Raw genomic sequence first — 12,520 nt, forward strand, 5'->3', positions numbered from 1 at the left:
TAATAATGTGGAACATCCTTCTTAAGTAGATTTTCTTTAATTGAGCTCAGCAGACAAACTAATCAACCAGCTCTCTGAAATTAATTATAGTGATTCAATGATCCCTGACACACAATACCATCTATAAATTTAATAGCACAACAAAAACTTTTATCTTTACAACACTTAAGTCCAATTTGCATAATAATTTGGGACACGCTGTATACGTATATATGTATGCTAGCAAAAAATTTAAAATCATTCAACTTTTAACTTCCACCTTACAGTAATGTTTCTTTTTTATGCTCTCATGAAATACATTAAAGTGTGTGGCTGATATGGAAACTCATGACTTTTAAAGGTTAAACCTTGGTGCTAATGTGAAGCAGGCTAGCTAGCAGTAGTGGCTAACGGCGACTATCCCTGACGTTTGATAATTAATAATACTCCATACACAAATTAATTTATAAACAGGTAGACCTAAATTGCTAATTAAATGACTTTGAAAGGCAATTATTTTACAGGATTTTATTTAAAAATATAAAATTATGGGGGCTAAAAGCGTATACAGTATACGTATACTTTTCAGGAAAATTTTTACTTCCATCTCTTCACATTTTTCTCATAAAATCCCATGAAATACATCAAATTGTGTGGCTGCTATGAAAACTCTCATGTCTTTCAAAGGCTAAACCTTGGTGCTAACGTGAAGCAGGCTAGCTAGCAGTAGTGGTTATAATGTCAACAAACGGGGAACTCTCCTTAACGGCGACTATCCCTGACAGTTGTTTCTTTAGCGCAATTGCAGATGTAATGTTTGATAATTAATAATACTCCATATACAGATTAATTTATAAACAGGTAGACCTAAACTGCAAATTAAAAGACTTTAAAAAGCAAATATTTCACTGGATTTTATTTAAAAATATTAAACGTAGTTGGCTAAAAGCGCATATACAGTACATATACTTTTCAGGAAAAGTTTTACTTCCATCTCTTCACATTTTTCTCACATAAAATTCCCATGAAATACATTAAATTGTGTGGCTGCTATGAAAACTCTCATGCCTTTTAAAGGCTAAACCTTGGTGCTAACGTGAAACAGCGAGAAAGTGTCTAAAAAAAAACAAACAAAAAAACAATGTAATTAGTTGTAGGCTTAGTGATGACTGGCTGGGCAGCGAGGTCGTAATGAGCTGCGGGGCCGACTCAGTCATGATGAGCGCCACCATTACTGCTCTGATTCCCCCCCACCTCTCTTCCTGCTCTGCTGCGTTAGCCCTTGACACCCATCACCTTGAGTTGCCAGCAAAGCCTGACACTGATGATACGTTCCCCGGGATCCGGGGAACAGACCTTATCCATCATTCTGCTCTCTTCCAATAAAAAACCTTCGCCGGGGAACATCACAACATGATGCGCTGGAGAGAAGAAATTTAACACCCGGGAATCCAAGGATAACTAACCACAAACTGAGCCGGGGGCACGCTCTCAACACAAAGGTCAGAAATCCCACGAAGAAGGCAAGGGAGTACAAAGCAGACCAATTATTTTAACCTTCCTATGGTGTTAGGGTCCCTACGGACCCGTTTTGAGTTTTAGCATGCATAAAAGTACTTCATACATTTGTTTTTTGCGTTGAAACTTTTTGACTTTGTCAGGGACTTCCATTTAAACAAAGTAAAATCAATTTTTTTTTTTTTACTAAATTATAAAGTGCTCTGGTGAAAAAAATGACTTTTGTGGTGTTCGGGTCATTTGTGACCCGGTTAAAATTTTCAATTATAAAACAATAAAAAGTGCCAAAAATTAAATCATGAACACACAATCAACCAACAGCCTCTTCCTCCAACCACTTGAGCTTCATTTAGGGGCTTTTCTCTTTGCCTTTTTGTGAGAACAAACAAAGGGAGACATATCCAGGCTTGTCAAGCCATTTGAGTGTAGAGGTGGTGACTTGCAGAGTACACATCTCCAATTCACAGGATGCAACAATGAGGAGAAGATTCACTGTAAATGAAGCTTTGGATCACATCTTTGCTGCAAATGAGGCAGAGGACACACAGGATTTTAGCGATGGAGATGAGCAGGCCTCTGAGAACGAAGATGATGTGGAGTACCAATTGGAAGAAACAGACACAACTGATCAGTCTGAAGAGGAGGTCACTGGTGCTGAAGCTGCTCCTGCTGAATCATTCCAATCCAAACGTGGCAACATCCGTTGGAGCACAGTTCCTCCTGATTAGCATGGAAGGACAGCTGCTGCAAACATCATCAAAATGACCCCTGGGGTCACGAGGTTTGCTGTGACAAGAGTAAGTGACATCAAGACGTGCTTTGATCTTTTTTTGCCATTGTCACTAAAAAAAGTCATAGTTGCTATGACAAACCTTGAGGGGAAAAAAGTCCATGGCAACACGTGGAAAGACATTGATGAGACGTACCTGGATGCCTACATTGGTGTTCTCCTCCTTGCTGGAGTTTACAGATCCAGCAATGAGGCAACTGAGAGTCTCTGGGATGCATCAACGGGCAGAAATATTTTCCGGGCAACAATGTCTCTTCGGACCTTTCAGATGATCTCAAGAGTCCTCAGATTTGACAATCGAGACACCAGAGCAAAATCTGACAAGCTTGCTCCCATCAGGGATGTTTGGGAGAGATGGGTGCAACTCCTTCCACTGATGTTCAACCCAGGGCCAGAGGTTTTGCCCTTTTCTTGAAGTAAATATATACGGGTCCAAAATGACCCGAAACACCATAGATGTTACTATATTTGATAATATTAAAATTAAAATCTTTTTTTTTGTTGAACATTTAAGAAATGTGTTTTAATATCTCTCAGTTACACTCAGGTAACAGAAAAACTGATTATTTTGTTGCCTTCTTCTCTTAAGGTTCATTTGACCACTTTTTAGACATTGAAAACGAGGGGTATGCTGTTAAAACAAAGGCCCAGGGGGCCACAAAAAAATATTAAAACCAATCTTTTCATGGATGAGGGAGCCCAACCAGCTAAACAAGAGTTAAGAAAAACATTGGATGATAAAAGATTGTTTTTAGGGTATTTTATGGCTGATTTAATACACGGGTCCAAAATGACCCGCTAACACTACAGATGGCAGCAGAAAGCTAACACCAGAGGAAGGTTAAGACTACTTAGATCAAATAGTGGGTTTGTAGCACATCTGATATCATCTTCACAAGGTATTCTAAAATGGAAGTAAAGAATTTTCGGAACAGATTTATTCCACCTGATGTGGTGTGCTTTTCTTTTTTTGAAACATTAGAAATGAACCCGCTGTAGGAAAATGTTTATTTCTCTGGTATATGTGGAGAAATGTCTGCGTCTTTGATCTATTCTTAAGAAGAAATTTTGAATGTTGAGGGAAATGTGAAAAAATGATCATCCTAATCATGACATAAAACCTTCTTTATTAGCTGCTTTGGTTGCAAAGAAGCTAGAATTGTTGATTGAGTCAATTCCTGAAACTGAGTCATTGTACACAGTTTTTGTTGTGAAGTGTAAGGGTGCATTCACACCAGCAATGTTTAGTGCGCTTAGTTCGATGTGTAGTTTGTTTGCCAAGGAAGTGTGGTTCATTTGGGGAGGTGTGGTTGCATTGTTGAACGGATCAAAAAAAGCAAACACTGGTCCACCTAGAAACCCAGGTGTTGATTCGGTTGAAGTGAACGCGGTTCGAATGGATACGTTAACACCAAGTGGACCAGAAACCGCTGCAAAAGCAGGGAGTGCAATATAGTGCAGGGCATTCTGGGTAAATACATACAAAACAAACATGCGAGTCTAGCGCTAGCAGGAGAAGTGGCTTGTGTTCTTTTGCCAAAGACAAAATCTACAAAATCTGATGCTTCTCTATTTATGTTTGTATTTTGTGAAGAAGTTGCTTGTCTTGTTCAGTGGCTTTCATCTTGTTTCCTTCAGTGGTTTTTGGCGCAGCGCCACCACAGGCGAGGAGGGGAACAGGTTTTTCAAATGGTTTGGTTTGACACAAAACAAACTCCACCAGCTGAAAATGTAACAAATGTTGCAATTTTGACCAACAACCAAACTATCATCTCTGGTCTGTAACATTCTGCACATTCTGAAGCAAGTTGTCCTGAAAAAGGCTGAATGTATTACAACTAAAATGTTGGTAGTTTTGTAGAAACCTCAGATTTAGGGCAGAAGATCTACATTCTTATGGAATGCAGTTTTGCAATGCTAGATACGCAGTGCTAGTTTTGCAGTGCTAGCTAAGCTGACTACTAATAGAAAACAGGGAAAGCCGATCCTGTAATTAATTTCTTGTTGTTTTAAAATAGTAAAACTGTTTCCGTTTCAACAGGAGCTTGCTTTGGTTACTAAAATAACAGGTATCCTCATTTGTAATTTTAATGTACATTGACGGAATGAAATAGTCCCAACACAAAAGAAGATGCGACATGAAAATACACTACTGCACCCTAATGTGCTTGCTGCCAAAAATGCCTTTACTACCCTAATAGCCCAATTTGTTCAACAGTGAGAGCAAAGAACATCCAAGACAATGTTCTGTATGGAGAGAAATCCATGAACACATACATTAAACGCCAACTGTTGCCTAGAAGCCACAGTGAGACGATGGATGAAGATCAAAAGCCGTCTGCACATGACCTAAATGTGGTCATGCCTCAAGATTTCAGACGGGAGGACATTTCATGTGAGACGGATTCACCGAGGTAAATTTTAGGTTACAGGAGGAGCCTCCAGTGCAACAGTGTGAATTGTGGTCATGATGTGTCACCGTGAATGCCTTCTTCAGGGCCCTGCCGCAAAATAACTATTGATTATCAATGAGTCCCTGGATGGAAATCTAATCACCAACAAGCTGGATAATCAGTTAATCATTTGAAGTCTTTTATCAAGCTTGGAGGACCTCTAAGAGAAAATGGCCAGATCCCCAATTGCTTACAGAAGTACATTTATGCTTGAATGTTAAAGACATATCATGTCAGCATGTTTTCAGCCAGGTTATTTACATCCTGTTGGCCACTTTGTAGCTTAGCAAAGTGGAATTACGAAGATAAATTTGTTTAGCAGAAACGAGACAATTAAAAAGCTTTTGCGCTACGATGAGGTGGTTTTTCAGTTATATCAAAATGAGTTTATTTCATAAAACTGCAATGGATAGACCTTTTGTATGTCACATGAATCATGTGATCAATAACCGGATGTTACTACTGGCGGAAAAGATGAAGACAACAGGAAGTGGTAGGAGAATGATGGCCCGGCGGAATGTAATTTTGTCATGTTTTGCTTGTTTGTTTTAGCCTAATTTCCACTTAGGGGTAGCCTGACAAAATGCAACTCCTTTGCCTCGTACAGAGGTTCTGACCTCTCGGCTATCGAGAAACGATTGCTTGCTGGAGGCGTTTAAGTTTTAAACTTAATCTGTAACATTTGGCCGTGAATCCACCTCAATGGGAGGAAGCCCAGACGGAGCGCTGAAGAGAGATGAGAATCGAGCAGAACTGTGTATGAGGGCGATAGCCAGGCTAAATCACAGCAGGAGTTACATACTTTCCTGTGTCCAGACTCATAATGAATTGTGTTTGTGAGAAGCCGCCACTGTTTATTGGCTATATTGACTTATTGAAGGCTTGCAATTGGACCGCAAGATTGAAAACCAAACCAGACTCGTGGAAATTAGTGCTGCGTGAAGACCGGCCCTCCTGCTGGAGCTTTGGTCATGGGGATCAGTACGAGTGATGTGTTCCTATATGTTAAATCTAGTGACAATGTCCTGACCGTGGCAACCTTGGTATTTTTTACAATATAAACATAGAGGGTAGCTCAACATGTTGTTCATTAATGACTTTAAAACGAGAGTCTCAAACACAGTGTGCTTGGTACTCACCTTTATAGCCCAGGTCCAAAATATTAGCTTATATTGAATTTAAGGTAAAGGAACAGTTTTTCAAGGTGTTGTCGTTGCTTGCAAATAATCCTGGTTGGCTCACAATCACCGAGTTCAGCTTCCATCCATTTAACTAACTTCACACATCATCACTTTTAAAAATGTGCTTGTATTAGAAAAACAGTTGCTCTAAATTTAAAAAAAAAAAAAATAGACTGAGTAATAAATATTTTAGTCAATTCAACTGTTAAGTGTTTAATTCCATTAAAAATGTAGATCCCATAATGATTCCTCTGCTTTGTATAGTCAGTTTAGTTGATTTTGTACCACCATTTTGCGTTATATTCGTTTAGTCTCAGCTAAGGCAACAAGCACATCCACTTGCACGCTACAAAAAGGCTCAGATGGACAGGGCAGTTGTTGGGTTATTGCCTTGGCAATTCATCTTGGCAAATGTTTATATGAACTCCACACTCCATTGTGGTAAGAAGTGCCACATACAGACAAACACAAACTAAACACATTAGAAATTCATGAAGTGGGCTCAGGTTTATCATGGGCGAAAAGCAAATGTTTTTAGACGCAGATGCTCCGCAGGTGGTTTGATTTTCATGCAGAGCCGAAGATGCCGCTTGTGAAGGAAACATCCGAGGATTTAATTTGGCAGAAATGTGTAACGGGGCTATCAAACCTTAATTACAGGAGCGCTGCCGGAGACAGACACACCACTTCCCTTCTATGCTTTTCAGAAACGCATTAGGTTTTGTCTAGGGAACAGCGGTAATAATGCGACAGAGATGCTGTCAGTAAACATTGTAAAAGATAGCATAGTGTGTGTTTGGAATAGGCCATTTCTTTTGCCTCGAACACAGGAGTCTTCTGTGCTCGTGTTGCAGGTGTACAATTTAGCTTTTTGGTAAAAGCAACATTATGAAATGATTGCCACGTCTGAGTCGGTTTGTTTCCTTTTTGTTGGGTCTGCGATAGAAGGAGACGGTTCTCAAGGGAACAAATAAGCTTGTGGCGCAAAGAGCGATAATTTGTGTCATACATAGAGGGCCAGATTTCTTGAGGAAAAAATTTATATATATATTAGAGAGAAAAAAAATCACTTTCTTCAACATAATTTGGAATCCTGAAAAGCCAGAACTTTATTCTTACTGCTACACAGCGAGCTCAACCTTCAGAGCTGCTCACTTTCATTTCTTCAGGGCGTCACCTGGCTCTTGAAATTAAAGCGGCCCAACAAGCACTCGCTCTGAGTGCCGTGAGACTCCACACGTCTGGCTTTGTGTTTCAAAGACTCTCCGTATTTTAGTTTGCCCGGCGAGGTTCTCCCCCACCAGCCCTCCGATCTGAATCACTTTCTGCCACAGGAGTCGACTTCTGACATTGGTTTTTAAACGGCCACTGTTTTTTTCACCCACTACTAACACATTAGCTGTGGTCTGTCTGTTCCCAGTCCAATGCTGGTCAGAAAAGGACATAACCTCATCATGGACTTAAAATGTTATTAACATAATTTTAATACATTAAAAATATCTGAAATTCATTTGTTTGAATGTAATGCAGATTTATTACTTTCCAGGCTAGGTTCAAAATTATTCACACAACACCTGGAATATTTTAACAGCTTTTCACAGGCATGTTGGACAGAAATCCCAAACTCTTTGGAGCAGCTAAAAGATTCTGGAGTGATTCTTTCTGGATACTGAACCACTGGTCTTGGCAGAAATGGTTGGAGTATACTATAGCATACTTTTTATACCGTAGATTTTTGTTGAGGACAACTAATGCCTAATTGCATCTGTAAGAAAATTTTACAAGCTAATATTTTTTTTGTTTCTGATCTCTACATCATGATGCGTTCACACCAAACGAGTTACGCTCGTCAGGCGCTTCTGGTGTACCTTCAAAGTCTATGTGGAGGGGCGTAGAGGGCACGCCAGATGCTTCAAAATCGCTCTAGCCGTTGTTTTCCATTGCCGGCCTTTTTGTCGAACGTCCTTGACTAGTCAAACGATTCAAATCTCGCCGCTCTAGGCGCTCGAAATGTGCCGCCACATAGACTTTAAATGTCAACCAGACACACCTGATGCTCGAAACGTTTTTGGTGTGAACACACCATCAAAGTCCTGCAGAAGTTTTTTTCGTCTTCAAATGAGCACGCAGACGGGTGAAATTTGAAAACAAATTGCCTTGTCGCTACACGAAATGTTTTTGCATGTCACGTTTTCCAGAGGATCTGGCCTCTTTTGATTCAGAAATCATAAATGGGTGACTTTCTGTATTGTTAAGAGGGTGGTTATGTTTTTTTGTTTTTTTCCCCTCAATGCCGTCTTGATTATTGTGCGGGTGGGATGGTGTACATAATTTTTACCCTGAGTGGTTTGGAGGAAATCTATTGTTTTGCTGTATCATTTAATTGGTTGAATGCTGCACACTTAAATTAACTACAGTCACGTGGATATTGACTTCTGACCCGCACTGTATTTCTTTTAGTTTCAGCGTACAGAAACTAGTTTTTAATGTGTTTTCTAAGAAAGAAAAAAAAAAGGCATTTTTCTGAACATTAACTCACATCTGGTGCCAGGCATTAAAAAAAAAGTGTGGGTAGTTAAAACGGCATATAGTAGTAAGAAAAACGAATGTAAATGAGCAGAAACATGCAGATGTAGGCGCTCTGTTATCAGTCTGTTAACGCGATTCCACAGTCAGACGTGCTGCACAGATTTGCATAGTAGGAAGGTAATTCATGACCCCACAGTACGAGACTGTCATTTTCACTTCATCTTCTGTCTCTGTTAGCGGGGCTGTTATTTACACGTCACGTCACGTGTTGGAGAGCTTAACAAATTGATTTCCGTTGAGGAATGCCAAACTAGCTGTGCAATCACTTTGATTCCTTATGTAAAGCTAAAGGTCTAATAATAATCAGAATATTGTAATGGCTACAAATAACTGAGTTTTTTCTTGAGATTATAGAGGGTGTGGGTGGGTAATTTTGACAAATTTCCGTTGCAGTATCAGCAAAGATTCAAAGACACGAGTGAAAAATGTAATTACTGGCTAAATATATATACATATATATTTCTATTTCCACTTCTTTATGATTCAGACGTAGTTAGAAGTGTTTTTACATTTATTCTTGATCACTGCACACTTCACAGTGCGTGCATTTAAATTGTGTAGGTTTTCATTATTGGGCCCAGTGAGTCTCGAGTCTGGTGCCGTTTCTTATTGGGATCTCGGCTCATAACATTTATCACACGGAGGACCTTCGTTGTCACATGCGATGTAATACAGAATAATACCTGGGCAACTTGCTGGGAACCCCCCCACCCCCCTGATAAAAATAAAATAAATTGGCTTGGCACAAGATTCGCTTCCCTGTGGAGACGATGAGATTTCTATCAAAGCAGATATGTGTGCAAATCATCACAAATCTCTGCTGGCTTAAAATTCCATTTTAAACAAGGCTGTAGGTTAGGAAATACCTTCACAACCCCGCCAGAGGCAGAAAAAGTCAGAAAAGCATCTAGTTAGCATTTAGCTTCTTTTTTTTTTAAACAATTTCTTTATTTGACCTGTGGGTTTGCTGTTAAGATTGTCTACTCTTTATCTTCAGGAGTCTGATCAAAGGGTTTCCAGTTGGGAGCCGATAGTAAAACCTGACACACCTCACTGCTTCAAAATAAAATGTTACAAACTAGATTCACAAATCGGGAGTATTGTGTCTTAGCTCTCTGACACTCCAGTTGAAAAGTACTTTATTAATCTGAAAGGAAAAATAAATGGTGCGCAAGTCATACGATGCGAGACGGTGTTGTATGACACGTGCCTTTGTGTCGGAAAGAGCAGCTCCTACTTAAAGAAACAGAGGCCCGATTTCATGGCGCTAAATTGGAAAGTGAAGTTTCTTTCAAGTTGCGTTTGATATATACAGAATTTTTATAGCAACTGAAGTTAAACATAGTTACAGTTTGAGTGTGCTGTAAAATGGCACTATGTATCTGGAAAACACGTGTTGCGCCTTTAAAGTTGTCTGTTTCACAACTAAAGGTTTTGCTGAAGTTGGTTCATGCAACAATTCCAATCATGTCCTAAATCAGGACAAGTAAATGAGAACGGTATTTTACTGTGACGCTGAATGAAGTGTAACACCCGTGGCATTTTTTTCCATCTTAGGTAGTTCCTTATGAGAGACCAACATAAAGTAGTGTGTGACTGTGAAGTGGAAGGAAGAGGATGGACACTTTCCTTTTTTTATCTTAGAAATGAGAGGTTTAAAAAGTCGAGTGTGCGTTTGTTTTAAGCTTCTTTTAGTTCTTACTTTGTAGAAACACCTTTCGCTAAAATTATTAGGTGTGTTTAGCTTTTAATGTTATTTTTATAAAATCTAAGAGACATTTTGTGAAGTGCTGTCCTTATTTTTGTTTTCATACATCATGTGGGTTTTTTTGTTGTTGTTTTTAACCATCCTATTATTGATATCCACATTTGTTTGAGTTGAGTTTCATTCCACATTCAGGATTTTCAGCCTTTGCTTTTTATTTATTTTTTTTAACTTTTTCGTGTGCCAACTCTTTCTGATTGCTTTCCACACTTCTGGAAGATTACAGGTTTCTAATGCAAACACGACAAGGACCGTGTGCAGATGGGCCAGCTGAAAGGATGGATGATCCTAATGGGTGCTCATCCTCCAGCAAACAGAGACACACGGTCAGGAGTGGTCCGTCTCCCAGACAGTGAGCAGCAACAGGAATGGAGGACAGGTTTGCCACCTGGTTTTGACTCGGGGAAATGCTGAATCGGATAGGAAATCATCTCCTCCACAGCTACAGACACGTTTTGCCCCCCCAAGTTATTTTTCTTTCAGTTGTTGCACAAGGGTGTATTTATTTCCTTTCCGTGCTCCCATGGGGTGGCTTAGTGTCACCGTGTGTATAGATTTGAGCACCAATACACATGTACATCAGTGTGTAGCAGCTTTGTTTGCCGACCTGTTGACCTGCAGCTGTTTGTCCGTAGGTAAGCATGGAGCCACTGCATGCCTTGAGTTAGCCAGAGGGGGAAAGTAAGCAGGTAAGTTGGAGCGTGTTCACTCTAAAGGAGTTTATTTTACATCACATTCACTGCATTTTATCCACTGGACGTCTTCTACGGGCTCCTGCACAGTTTGGTAAATCTGGAAAAGTCTGGAACTTGAGCCAAGCTTTCTCCCGGTCTCGATAAAGACAAACATGGTTTGGTTTCACGTTAGCTTTGTTTCCATTGACCATATAATTGTGCAGTTTGATATTTAAAAACAAAAAAAAATACAGAATGTGTCAGAATTTAACCAAAGTTATTAAGAGCCATTCTGTTAAGTCCACAGGTTGCAGGTTCCTCCATCCGTCCATTTTTGCACATTTAAAACCACAAACCACAGAACAAATATCAACTATATAAATGTATTTTTGAAACGGGCTGAGAACTCCTGAAACTTGAGTTTCAAAGTCTGAAATTTTCACATAAAAAATATGTTAGAACCCTGTTCACGTCTGCGCCTCGGCACCGTTTTGTTTGCGTCGTCATTGTCTGCCTCCTCTCTGAGCTTTCCAGAACATTCTTACTCCACACGGTCTCACGCCGTCCTGCCAACCCTTCATATCTGGTGAAAGCATCTTTCAAAACGCCGTCCTCCCCTCCCCTCGCTTCGCCTCCCTCCTTTCCTCGTCGCCGTCAGCTTGGCTTCCTTCTTTCTCTCGGCTTCTACCAGGGGACAGGGAACAGCCGGCGTGGAGCGGACGGGGTGAAAAAGCACCTAGTGATGAATATTCATCACGTTCCCCAGTCGCAGTGCCACTGAGGCCTCCACAACACAGATGCTACCTTCCATTTGTCACCGGCAGGATGGGACCAATAGAAAGCTTTGTTCTGCAGAGGAAGGCAGAGTGATGGGAGACAGAGCGTCCATGCGCATTATCGTGACATGTAGTAGATACATCCACCTCCTAAATGATTTGGGAGCACTGAAAAAATGCCCAATCTTGAAAAATCCACATATTATGAACAAATTGTTTCATGTTTGACCAAGGCAGTCAACATATTGTTTTTGTCAGTTTCAGTTTCCTTATTATTTATTTTACATTGGCTGATATTCTCCTAACTGCAATGACTGAACAAATTAAAGTTGTTTTTGCACGTTTGACCAAACTTGTGAAGGGATTGGTGTATTTAGGTGTGCTGTACTGGTGCCGAGTTAGCAAATACATTTGTAATTTAGTAACTTTATGTCTGTGTTTAACAAAAAGAAACGTTTTAAGCCGGTACCAATCTGCATCAGCTCGGTTATCAGCTGGTATTAAACCTCAGATATCGGAAGTGAAAATAGTGGATCGGTGCGTCCCTAAATACAAGCACAGAGCGTCAATGTATTTTATTGTGGTTTATGATTATCCAACACAAAGTAGTGGATAATCCTGAAGAGGAAGTGAAATTATACAAAGACACATACAGTCCAGTATGATCAAATCAGTAAATAAAGTGGAGATACAGTACAGCACGTCTATAAACTTATCAAGACAAGATGGTCAAACTAAACTGACAGGTCAGACACGGAGAACCCCATAAATCTGCTTTTTGTGAAAGACTATCAA

General features: G+C 39.9%; 1 long non-coding RNA gene across 1 annotated transcript in view; it reads right to left on the reverse strand.

Annotated features, from left to right (window-relative positions):
- Positions 1-10,642, reverse strand: part of LOC116709562 (uncharacterized) — a 28,025-nt gene extending 17,383 nt beyond the window's left edge. Inside the window, exon 1 of the long non-coding RNA XR_004336905.1 lies at positions 10,627-10,642. This is a non-coding gene — a long non-coding RNA (uncharacterized LOC116709562). The remainder of the gene's footprint in view (positions 1-10,626) is intronic.
- Positions 10,643-12,520: the final 1,878 nt, after the last annotated feature.

This window comes from Xiphophorus hellerii, chromosome 19 (assembly GCF_003331165.1).
Source record: "Xiphophorus hellerii strain 12219 chromosome 19, Xiphophorus_hellerii-4.1, whole genome shotgun sequence".
Taxonomy (NCBI): domain Eukaryota; kingdom Metazoa; phylum Chordata; class Actinopteri; order Cyprinodontiformes; family Poeciliidae; genus Xiphophorus; species Xiphophorus hellerii.